At 37.2% G+C, this 12,182-nt stretch overlaps 1 protein-coding gene across 2 annotated transcripts in view; it reads left to right on the top strand.

Moving 5' to 3' along the window:
• KCNN2 (potassium calcium-activated channel subfamily N member 2) overlaps window positions 1–12,182 on the top strand; it is a 143,450-nt gene that overhangs the window by 69,755 nt on the left and 61,513 nt on the right. The window lies entirely within an intron of this gene.

Here is a 12,182-nt window from a genome sequence, read left to right as displayed (position 1 = left end):
GTCCTGGAGCTGGGTGGCCTGGCTTTGATCCCAGCCTCACTGCCTACTAGCTTTGGGATTTTGTGAAACTTTCCCAGACTTCTGTCCCCCTAGGTACTCATCTGCAAAGCAGGGCTATCATAGTACATACCTCATATGGGTGCTATAAGGATTCATATAAGTTAATATTTTTAAAATTCTATATAAAGGTTTATTAAAAGTCTTGAAAGTCATTATGTAAAGACTTTGTATCATCTTTATTTTACAACAGGACTCTTTTATATATGTCTTTGAGGTTGCATGCATATATTGCTGTCTCGTATCCAGAAGGACGTTATGTAAATAAACTTTTGCCTGCATTTAAAGCATTTCCTGTTTAGAGATTCAGATATTTGGAAAGCATACTTGAATTGTTAAGAGAACCCAAAGAAACAAAACCTGCCCCTAGGATGCTTTTGGCGCCTTGACAGCAGCGGGTCAGATGGTGTGTTAGTGTTACAGTCTGTAACCCAAACTGGCTGCCTCTGGGGACACTGCTTTTCCAGAAGCTTTTCAGGTGGTGGCTATTTTCACCAGAACACCTCAATTACCTCCTCACTGGAGGTGTTGTTGGGGTCTTTTTTGCTCCTGGTTTCTGCTTCCAGACCAATGACTCTCTCTTCTTGATCCTCAAAAGACCCCTTGCTCCTAAAAGGCCAGCACTTTTGCAATGCATGCTCTAGATGCTCTTCCTTGTTGCAGTTCTCCACATACTTTCCTCCTGGCTGCTCCACCTGAAGATTCACTGTCTTTCTCTTTACTACCTCGGCAGTCATCATTCTTGATGCTTTCAGTATCCACAGAAACGGCATATCCTAGACTCACAGGTCCTTGACTTTCTTGCTTTTGGCCTCTATTCCACCTCAGCCATCCATTCCTATAGTGCTAACCTTGACTAGTGATTTGCAACTTTTACTGTGCATAGAAGTCACTTGGAGATCTTGTTAACAGGCAAATTAGATTCAGTAGTAGGCTTGTGTGGGAGCTGAGATTCTGTATTTCTTATAGGCTCCCAGGTGATGCTGATGCTCCTGGCCCAAGAACCATTTTTTGAGTATTAAAACTCTAGACTTTCAAAATCTTCATCTCAAGCATCTTAATTTCTGGACACCTCCTACTACTTTAAAAAATGTTTACACCCCTGTGTCAAATGCCTATCTGTTGACCTTCCCAGCTTAGTTTTCATGGTCCGTAGTGACTGACAATTTCACCTTTGCACACATCCTCAATAACCTTGCACCCTCTTCTTTCATCATACCTCCCTGGAAAACCAGCCTTGGTTAAATCAGGTCTTCTACCTACTCTGCCTGGACCCAGCCCCAGATCATAGCTGGAGGAAAAACACACAAACATGCTGACAGACTCACTTAAAATTTTTGTCTATCTGCAAATCCTGTTGGCTCTCCCTTCAAAATTATGTCCTGAATTCAACCACTTCTTAGTACTTCCTCACCGGCCACTGTAGTCCAAGTCACCACCATTCTCATTATTAAGGGAAACTAGGTCGTCCAGCATTTCTCCTGTAATTGCCTTCCACCTCAGCTCCCCATGGCCACCCCTGCTCCCATGATCATGTCCCCACCAGCAGCCAGAGATCCTTTTAAAAAATGTGAAAAAAGGCCAGGTGTAGTGGCTCACACCTGTAATCCTAGCACTTTGAAAGGCTGAGGCAGGTGAATGACTTGAGCTCAGGAGTTGAGACTATTGTGGGCCACATGGTAAAACCCCATCTCTTAAAAACAAAATTATTTGGGTGTGGTGGTGCATACCTATAGTCTCAGCTACTTGGGGGAGTAGAGGCAGGAGGATTGTTTGGCCCAGTAGGTTGAGGTTGCAGTGAGCTGAGATCATGCCACTGCCCTCCACCCTGTCTCAAAAAAGTGAAAAAGATCATATAAGCTTCCTAATCTCAAGTCTCCAGTGACTTCCCCATTATACTTTGAATAAATCCAAAGGGTGGTAGATTTTGTCAAATACTTTTCTTGTGTCTATCGAGATGGTTATATGTTTTTCAGATATTAATCTAAGCTTGTATTACACAAAATCCCACCTGGTCATTTTGTGTAATTCTTTTTACCTGTAGGGGTTGCCGAATTTGTTTTGCTAGTATTTTGTTGAGTTTTTTTTAAATCCATATTCATAAAAGATATTGGTCTGTAGTTTTTTTCTGGTGATGTCTTTGATTTTAGTGTCAAATTAACATTGACTCACAGAATTAATTAAATAACTATTTCTTCCATTTTTTGAAAGTATTTTTGAAGAGTGAATAATAATTCTTCTTTAAACATATGCTAGAATCTGTTGATATTTTTATAGGCCAATCCTCATTTTTAAAATTTGTGCTGAATGTGAATATCATTCTAGAACATTTCTGGTAGTTTGAACTAAGTTTTTAAACTGTAGTCATTTTTACTGCTGTTAGAGAATGAAGAATAACACCAAAATGAGAGTTCTTTTTAGACATTTGTATTGAATGGTATCATATGGGGGCGGGGAAAGAATCACCCAGACTGCTCATAGCATATCACGTTAATAGGTATCCCTTTGCAATTGTAGTTTTATCTTTCCAGTCATTTCCCTCAGGTTTTAGTTGGATTCTCTAATGGAAGCGTATAAAATTAACTTTCTGAAGTTTTCCATGGGATGAAGCATTACACACTCACAGAGGAGAAGAAAGTTTCACATTTCGTGGTCTATGAGAATAGTTTGCTTATTGTGAAATAGGGAACTTTATAATGATCCCTTCTAAATGAACCAAGTGGGCACATGCCCATTGCCAGCCACCCACCTGCACCTGGAGTCTTCTCCGTCGTGCCACAGCACTCACCATGTTTCCTTTACTTGTTCTCTTCTCCCCCTATACCTTCTCCTCTTCCAAGAGCAAACTTGGCCTGGAACTTCCCTGACTTCTAGGTCACCAAGTTCTTGCTTTTCTGCTCACTTGGTATTTTAAGAATCTTGCCATTTCTTTGAAATATTTTCCAATTGACAATACAAAATTTTTTGACGTGCGTTTGATGGTAGCATTCAGACTGCAGGGCAGAAAGAAGACAAGGAAGGAACATTCACAAGGATCTTGAACAGAGTCAGGGGAGTGGGACTGGCCACTGTGTGGGCAATCTTGTAGGTGGAGCTAATGGGTGATAGGGGACACAGACAGCCCAGGTGGCTATTTGGGTATGTGACTGGCTTCTAAATGCCCATCAAACCTATCCCACTCTTGTTTATTAGAGTCCTATTATGTTAATATTGGTCCCAGTGTTTATAGAATTTGTACTCTGGAGCAGTTTACTCCATTTGGTGATAAAAGCACTACACAAGAATATTCCTCACATAATGTGCTGATTTCTCCTGGAACGTTTCCTTGAAGCTGTCAGTAAATGGAACCTTCCCCACATGAAGGAAATCTCTTTCTTGGACAATCCTTGAAAATAAGTTTGGAATGCTAAGGGATAGCCTTATTAATAATGTAGGGAATAAATTAGGTGACCCATAGGCCTTTGGAAGCCACATGTTTTATGCTGCTTAATCTTTTCATGATGGCTTTTGGCCGTCTTAGCACTGCATCACAACACAGTCAATCCATCATATAGGTGTATAGATAAATTGGTACCATTAAAACTACTAAAAGTGCTAATTCAGACTTACATTTACTGTGCCTATATCCCTTGTGAGATAGAAACACATCATAATGCCCATTTGCTCCTAAAGGGCGTTATATGTATGAGAAGGTAAAGGAGAGAAGCTAGTACCTCAGGCCCGTTCTGTCTCAAGTTAGAAGTAAGCTGTACTCGGCCGGGCGTGGTGGCTCAAGCCTGTAATCCCAGCACTTTGGGAGGCCGAGGCGAGTGGATCACGAGGTCAAGAGATCGAGACCATCCTGGTCAACATGGTGAAACCCCGTCTCTACTAAAAATACAAAAAATTAGCTGGGCATGGTGGCGTGTACCAGTAATCCCAGCTACTCAGGAGGCTGAGGCAGGAGAATTGCCTGAACCCAGGAGGCGGAGGTTGCGGTGAGCCGAGATCGCGCCATTGCACTCCAGCCTGGGTAACAAGAGTGAAACTCCGCCTCAAAAAAAAAAAAAAAAAAGTAAGCTGTACTCATTTCAATTCATTTACGAGCTCATCAAAGATTCTTTGCTTCCTCTGTTTCTTTATGTCTTTCATATTTATTCAATGAAAAGTTGATGATAGCTTTTAAATGTGTATTAGGTCAATTTTCAAAGTAATTTTGTTAGACCATGGTTTTTCATTTCACTCTCTGTTTTATGTGAGTTTCTCATTAGAATAATGAATGTATGTGTTTTAATAACAAATAGAAAAAATAAAAATGCCTTAAAGGGACAAATATTAAATGAATCTACTCCATTGTTTTTTTTTTGTTTTTTTTTGTTTTTTTTTTGAGACGGAGTTTCGCTCTTGTTACCCAGGCTGGAGTGCAATGGCGCGATCTCGGCTCACCGCAACCTCCGCCTCCTGGGTTCAGGCAATTCTCCTGCCTCAGCCTCCTGAGTAGCTGGGATTACAGGCACGCGCCACCATGCCCAGCTGATTTTTTGTATTTTTAGTAGAGACGGGGTTTCACCATGTTGACAAGGATGGTCTCGATCTCTTGACCTTGTGATCCACCCACCTCGGCCTCCCAAAGTGCTGGGATTACAGGCTTGAGCCACCGCGCCCGGCCTACTCCATTGTTTAATGGAAATTTTTAGTTCTTCACATATATTTGCATTCCCTTATTATGCTAAAGATAGTTGATATCTCCTAAAGTATAATCCTGTTCCTTATACATAGAAAATACTAGTTTTGAACTCTTTAGAAAATCATGTTTTAGGCCTTACTTAGTTTTTTATCTATAAAAGTGCATTGGCCGGGCGCGGTGGCTCAAGCCTGTAATCCCAGCACTTTGGGAGGCCGAGGCGGGTGGATCACGAGGTCGAGAGATCGCAGACCATCCTGGTCAACATGGTGAAACCCCGTCTCTACTAAAAATACAAAAAACTAGCTGGGCGTGGTGGCGCATGCCTGTAATCCCAGCTACTTAGGAGGCTGAGGCAGGAGAATTGCCTGAGCCCAGGAGGCGGAGGTTGCGGTGAGCCGAGATCGCGCCATTGCACTCCAGCCTGGGTAACAAGAGCGAAACTCCGTCTCAAAAAAAAAAAAAAAAAAAAAAAAAAAAAAAAAAAAAAAGTGCATTTTTATTATAAAAGAATTTTGAAAACACAGGTAAAACTTTTATAAGATTAAATAAAATAATTTCACTGAGATATATTCTATTTTAATACTACTATCTTTGTGGAAATTATTTAATCGTGTATTTCTGTTTGTTGTTGTTTTATTTCTCAAGACTCTATCTCCAGGACAAAATTCAAAGCCCCCATGTGGTCTGGAGAAAACAATGGCCTGGACTTTGCTTGCCTCACCACCTTCATCTTTAGCCACTCTTCCCCTTTCAACCTGGGCCACTCCGCACACCATGAGAGTCTTTTGTTTGTTATGACTCCTCACAAAGCCAAGACACTTTTTTTGCATAGGTGCCTTGTGATACGACTTTCCTCTGGTAAAACATTTTCATGCCAGTGTTGTCTTTTTTTTTTTTTTAATCTCAATTGCAGAGTTGAGTTTCTACCATCCATGTTAGTTAGTCCTTACTAGTTTTATTATATTTTCTTCTTCATATCTCATAACTAATCTCTTCTTTCCCACAGAGGTAGCCTCTGATTTTTATAAAATATATACTTTGAGATATGTTTTTATTTGAAAAAATACGTAGTGTTTTTGGGAGCACTTGTGGCTTTAAGTGTCATTAATGGTATTCCATAATAAATCTCATTCAGTTTCTTTTTTTTCTCCCCCTACACTGTCTTCAGATCCATCTGTGTTGCTGCTTGTAAACCCAGCTCATGAATTTTGTTGCTGTACTCCATGGCATGTGCTTGCCATAACTATTTTTTCTCCCCATGATGGGCACCTAAACCATGCTTTGGCGAACATCTTGATAAAAATCCTTCCATCCAACTCTTCACAAGTTTAATTCCTATTCCTCATTTAGAAGCTAGCTATAATGCCACTTACTGAAAGTCACGTTGCCTGGCCCTGTTGCCACCTGACTCCCATGTCCTATGTAAATTAGGACCCTTGATGGGCTTCTGGGACATTTTTTGAAAACACTTGTTATACCTATATGTTTATTTGTATCACCTTTTGTTTTGATGATAGTCTTTCCCACTAGAGTCTGGCCTTATTGTGTTAAGGATTATGTCTATTTGGTTTATCATTCACTGTCCCTACTGCGTAACACGATGCCTATCATTCAATTCAGGGCGTACTATATAGAATGTTTTACTTTATCTAATATTATGATATTATAATCAGTTGTGATATAGAAGCATTTTATAGTCTTTTATAAACTATTTTTAGAGTAGTTTCATTTTATAGCAAAATTGAGCAGAAACTAAAGAGAATTTCCACACACCCCACATTGCCTACTCCAACAAGCTCCCTTACTGTCAACATCCAGCAATGGTGTGCTATAATGATTACAGGCCATGGACCAACATTAACATATCATTGCCAAGCAGAATCACTCTTGGTGTTGTGCATTCTATGCACTTTGATAATGTTATAATGACATAGCTCTATTACTATAGTATCATACAGAATACATTAACTGCCCTAAAAATTCCCTGCAGTCTACCTGTTCATCCCTTTCTCCTCTGCTCTGTCCCCATAATTCCCTGGCAATCACTTATCTTTGCACTGTCTTTGTAGGTTTATCTATTCTCACATGTCATATAGTTGAAATCATAGAGTATGTACCCCTCTCAGATTGGCTTCTTTCACTTAGCAGTATGCATTTAAGATTCTACCATATATTTTTGTGGCTTGATAGCTCATTTATTTTTGATCCTAAATAATCCATTGTCTGAGTGTACTACAGTTGATTCATTTACCCATTGGAGGGCATCTTGGTGGCTTCCAAATTTAGGCAATTATAAATAAAACTGTTATAAATATTTCATATGGAGGTTTTGAGTGACCATAAGTTTTTAAGTCATTTGGGTTAATACCTGGGAGTATGATTGATGGATCATATGGAAAGAATATGTTTAGTTTTGTAAGGAATTGAAAAAGTGTCTTCCACAATGACATCCATTTTGTAATTCCATCAGCAATAAAAGAGTTCCTTTTCTCCACATTCTTATCAGCATTTGTTTTTGCAACAACAAATGCTGGTAAATACAAATCAAAACAACAATAAGATACCACTACGTATCTATTAGAATGGTCACAATCTAAAAAGAATAGAAAGAATCAATTTTGGCCATTTTAGTATGTATGTGTGGTAGCTTGCTGTTGTTTTGATTTGTATTTCTCTAATGACAGATGATGTGGCTTATCTTTTCATATGCTTATTTGCCATCTGTATATCTTCTTTGATATGGTGTCATTCAGATCTTTTGCCCATTTTCTGTTGTTCATGTTCTTATTGTAGAGTTTTAAGTGTTCTTTGTATATCTTGAATACTCCGTCTGTGGCTTGTACTTTGTGTCTTCAGCAGAGAAGTTTTTAATTTTAATGAAGTCCAACACAATCAATGTTTTGTTCCATGGATTGTGCCTTTGGAGTTGTATCTAAAAAGTTCATGTTTAGCACAAGTTTGCCTAGATTTTATTCTAATATATTTTCTAGGATTTTTATAGTCTTACATTTTACATTTGAGTCTATGATCCATTTTAAAGGTTTTGGGGGTTTTTTGTGGGTGGAAAGGTGTATTTAGCTGCTCGAGATGCTTTAAAACAAACAAACAAACATGTGGATGCCCTGTTGTTCCAGCATCATTTATGAAAAAGACTGTTTGATTTGCCTTTATCAATGATGAGTTGATTACACTTATGTGAGTGTATTTTCTACCCTGCCTATTCTGTTACATTCGTCACTTTGTATAGTCTTTCACTATTACTACAGCCTTGATTAATGGCACATTATACTAAATATTCAAGTCAAGTAGTGTTATTCCTCTAAACTTGCTCTTTCAAAATTATGTTAGTTATTCTGGGTCCTTTGTTTCTCCATATAAACTTTAGAATCAATTTATTGATAGCCACAAAACAACTTCCTGTAATTTTGGTTGAGATTGCATTGAATCTTTAAGTTAGAACTGAAATCTCAGGAATTGTTAGTTTTTCTACGAACAAGAAATTCTCTTCTAGGATTTCTTTCCTCACTGTTTTGTAGTGTTCATCATACAGCTTGTACATATTTTGTTAGATGTATAACTGTTATTCATTTGTTTGATGCTAATTAAATGGTGCTGTGTTTTTTATTTTAAATTCTATTTCATTGCTGATATATAGAAAAGCAATAGACTTGGATATTACCTCTGTATCCTGCAATCATGCTATACTTACTTATTAGTTCCAGTGTTCTTTGTCCCTTCCTTGGGATTTACAGAGAAAATCTTCTATCTGTGAAAAAGATGGTTTTGTTTCTTCCTTCTTGATCTGTGTACCATTTTTTCTTGTCTTACTTTGTTAGCTAGAACTTTCAGTACAGAGTTGAATAGGAGTGACGAGAACAGACATCCTTGCCTTGTTACTGAGCTTAGCAGGAAAGCACCAAGCTTCTTAAGTGTGATATTAACTATAATCATAGCTATATGTTTTTTGTAGGTGTTTTTTACCAAGTTGGGGAAATTTCCCTCTATTCCTACTTTGCTGATAGATTTTACTGTGAATGGGTGTTAAAATTTAGTCAAGTGCCTTTTCTACATCTATTGATATGGTTATGTAATTTTTCTTTTTTTAACCTGTTGATATAATTGATGGATTACATTGATTTTCAAATGTTGAACCAGTCTTGTATGCCCAGAATAAATTAGTTGTGGTATAAAAGTGTTTTGTACTTTTTCTAAGTAAACTTGCTAACATTTTTTGAGGATTTTTGCATCTACATTCATGAGAGCTGTTGGTTGATAGTCTTACATCCTTATAATGTCTTTGGTTTTGATATTAGGGTAATCATGGCCTTGTATAATGAGTTAGAAACTTCCCCTCAACCCCTGATTCTGACTCTAGAAGACATTGTAGAGAATTATAAATTTCTTCTTTAAATGTTTGGGAAAATTCACCAGTGAACCCATGCGGTCCTGATGCTTTCTGTTTTGGAATGTTATTAGTTGTTTTTTTTTTGTTTTTTGTTTTTTGTTTTTTGTTTTTGTTTTTGGATTTCTTAAATAGATATGGGCTTATTCAGGTTATTTATTTTTTCTTGTGTGATTTTTGGCAGATTGTATCAATGAATTTTTCCATTTTATCTAGGTTGTCAAATGTGTGGACAGAATGTTGTTCATAATATTACTTTGCTATTCTTAAACCTTATGGAATCAGCAGTGATGCCCTTTCACTTCTGATTTTTGTAATTTTTGTTTTTTTTGTTTATTTGCTTGTCATGAGATTAATCAATTTTGTTAATCTTTTCAAAGAACTAGCTTTTGGTTGATTTTCTCCATTCACTTCATTGGTATCTGCTCTAATTTTTTTATTTTCTTTTTTTGCTTTTGCTTACTTTAGGGTTAAATTCTCTTTTTTTATTTTCTATGGTGGAAGCTTCGATGATGATTTTAAAACTTTCTTCTTTTCTATTATATGTGTTCAGTGCTATAAATTTCCTTCCAAGTACTGCTTTTGGTGTATCTCACAAATTTTGATATGTTGTATTTTCTATTTCATTTACTTTAAAATATTTTTAAATTACTCTTGAGAATTGTTCTGGAACCCGTGTACTATTTCAGAGTTTACTGTTTAGTGTCAGGTATTTGGGATTTTCTAGTTATCTTTGTGTTTTTGATTTCTAGTTTAATTCCATTTTGCTCTGAGAGCACATAATGTATGATATCTATTCTTTAAAAATTTTTGAGATATCTTTCATGGCCCAGAATATGTCTATTATAGTGAATATGTGGGCTTTAAAAAGTGCATTCTGCTGTTGTGTAAAGTATTCTATTAAATGTCGGCTAGATCCAGTTGATTGATAGTGGTCCTCAGTTCAACTATGTCGTTACTGATTTTCTGCCTGTTACATCTATGAATTACTAATAGATGTTGAAATCTTCAGCTATGATAGTGGATTTGTTCTTTTCTCCTTGCAGTTTTATCAGCTTTTGCTTTATATAATTTGATGCTCCATTGTTAGGCATACACCCAATAAAAATTGTTATGTCTTCTTGGAAAATTGACCTTTTAACATTATGTAATACCCCTCTTTTTTTTTTCTGCTCAGAAGTTTGCTTTCCCTGAACTTAATATAGCTACTCTAAATACTAATATTCCAACACTCAAATACTAATACTCCAAATACTAATGCTCCAATATTAATCAAAAGCTACTTTCTTTTGATTACAATTACCATGCATATCATTCTGTGTTGCCTTACTTTTAATTTATATGTGTCTTCATTATCAAAGTGGGTTTCTTGTGAATGACATATGGTTGGGTCTAGTTTTTATTCACTCGACAGTCTCTTTTGACTTATGTATTCAGACCATTGTCTTTATTTTCTGTTCATTGTCCTTGTTCTGTTTTGTGTGTGTGATCTGCTCTTTTTCTGACTTCTGGAGTATTAATTGAGCATTATACATGATTTCATTTTGTTCTTTTTAGCGTATCAGTTACACTTGTATTTTTTTTCTGTTTGGTAAGTTTCTATTGAAATATCTTCAAGCTTAGAGATTTTTTTTTTTTTTCCTTAGCTACGTCCAGTCTACTAATAAGCCCATCAAGGTATCCTTTATTTTTGTTACAGTTTTTGATTTCTAGCATTTCTTTTTGGTTCTTCCTTACCATTTCTGTCTCTCTGCTTATGTTACCCTTTGTTCTTGCATGCTGCCTCTTTTTCCTTTAGATCCCTTAGCATACTAATCAGAGTTATTTTAAATCCCAGTCTGATAACCCCAACATTCCTACCATATCTGAGTCTGGTTGTTGCTTGCTCTGGCTTCAAACTTTTTAATTTGGTATGCCTTGTAATTTTGTGTTGAAAGCCAGATATAAGATACTGGGTAAAAGCTGGGATAAACCAGTCTGTTGTAATACCCTGGTATTATACAAGAGCCCTGTTGATGTAGTGGTTAGCTGTGTGAAGAGGGGGGCCATTCTGTAGTCCGGTGATTAGTTCTCAGTCCTTTAATAAGTACAGGGCTGTGACTTTCATTAGAGCTTCTCAGGATTTTTTCCTCTCCCTTTAGATGCAACAAGAAGGCCAGAAGGGGCTGCTGCAGTGGGGTGTTTTCCTTCCCTCAAATGCCAGACCACCCTTGGGGGAGGTGGGGAGTAGGGTGCCTGTAATTGGGTATTTCCCTTTTCCCAAGTGTTTAGGCTCTGGTGAAACCCAGGGTGGCTAGGATCTGGTAAAATTATTTCCTATGAGGGCAAGCTGTTGTTAAGAACAAAACGTTCTGGGGTTATAAAACGGTTACTTTCCCTTTTCTCCACTGGAAGCAGTAGGAGATTTTTCTGTTATCTTTATTGGAGCTCCTGAAAATTAAACTTAGAAAGGTGTGATGCCACCCTCTACCCCTCACTCCCCACCGCTCACACCTCATCCCAGGCTCAGGCCTTCCTGAGTTTGTTTTCTCTCTCAAGCTAGTTAATGCACAGTCTCTAGCAATTAGTTAATTTACCTTTTAAGTATCATTACCTGAGGCCAGCTTCAGAGGTGATTTCTGGGTGGTTTTTGTTTCAGGTAAGCCGTGAGTTTATCTACCTGTGTCCCTGGTTTTGAGGATGGTAGTTTGTCCTGTGACCTTAATTCTCTGTTAGATCTAAGAAAAATTGTTGATTTTTAGTTTTTTACCTTTTTTTTTCTTGTTGTGAGGATGGGAGTAATAACTTTCAAACTCCATATGTGTTGGGCCAGAAACTGGTAGTTTAGAAACATTGTTTTTAATTACTTCATAGTATTCTATCAGGTGGATATGTGTCTCACTCTAAACAAAACAGCTTTTGAATGAAGGAGAAAACCTTTTAGTTTGATCGAAGACCCAAGTATAGGCATCACAGAATCTGCTTTATTTTTACTCTGAAAAAAAATTTATTAGATGATTTAGATACTATTTACATTATTATGTTATTTGGATTATTATAATTTTATATATTAAGTTA

Source organism: Saimiri boliviensis, chromosome 1, assembly GCF_048565385.1.
Source record: "Saimiri boliviensis isolate mSaiBol1 chromosome 1, mSaiBol1.pri, whole genome shotgun sequence".
In the NCBI taxonomy this organism is placed as follows: Eukaryota; Metazoa; Chordata; class Mammalia; order Primates; family Cebidae; genus Saimiri; species Saimiri boliviensis.
This window is presented reverse-complemented; position numbering and strand designations above follow the sequence as displayed.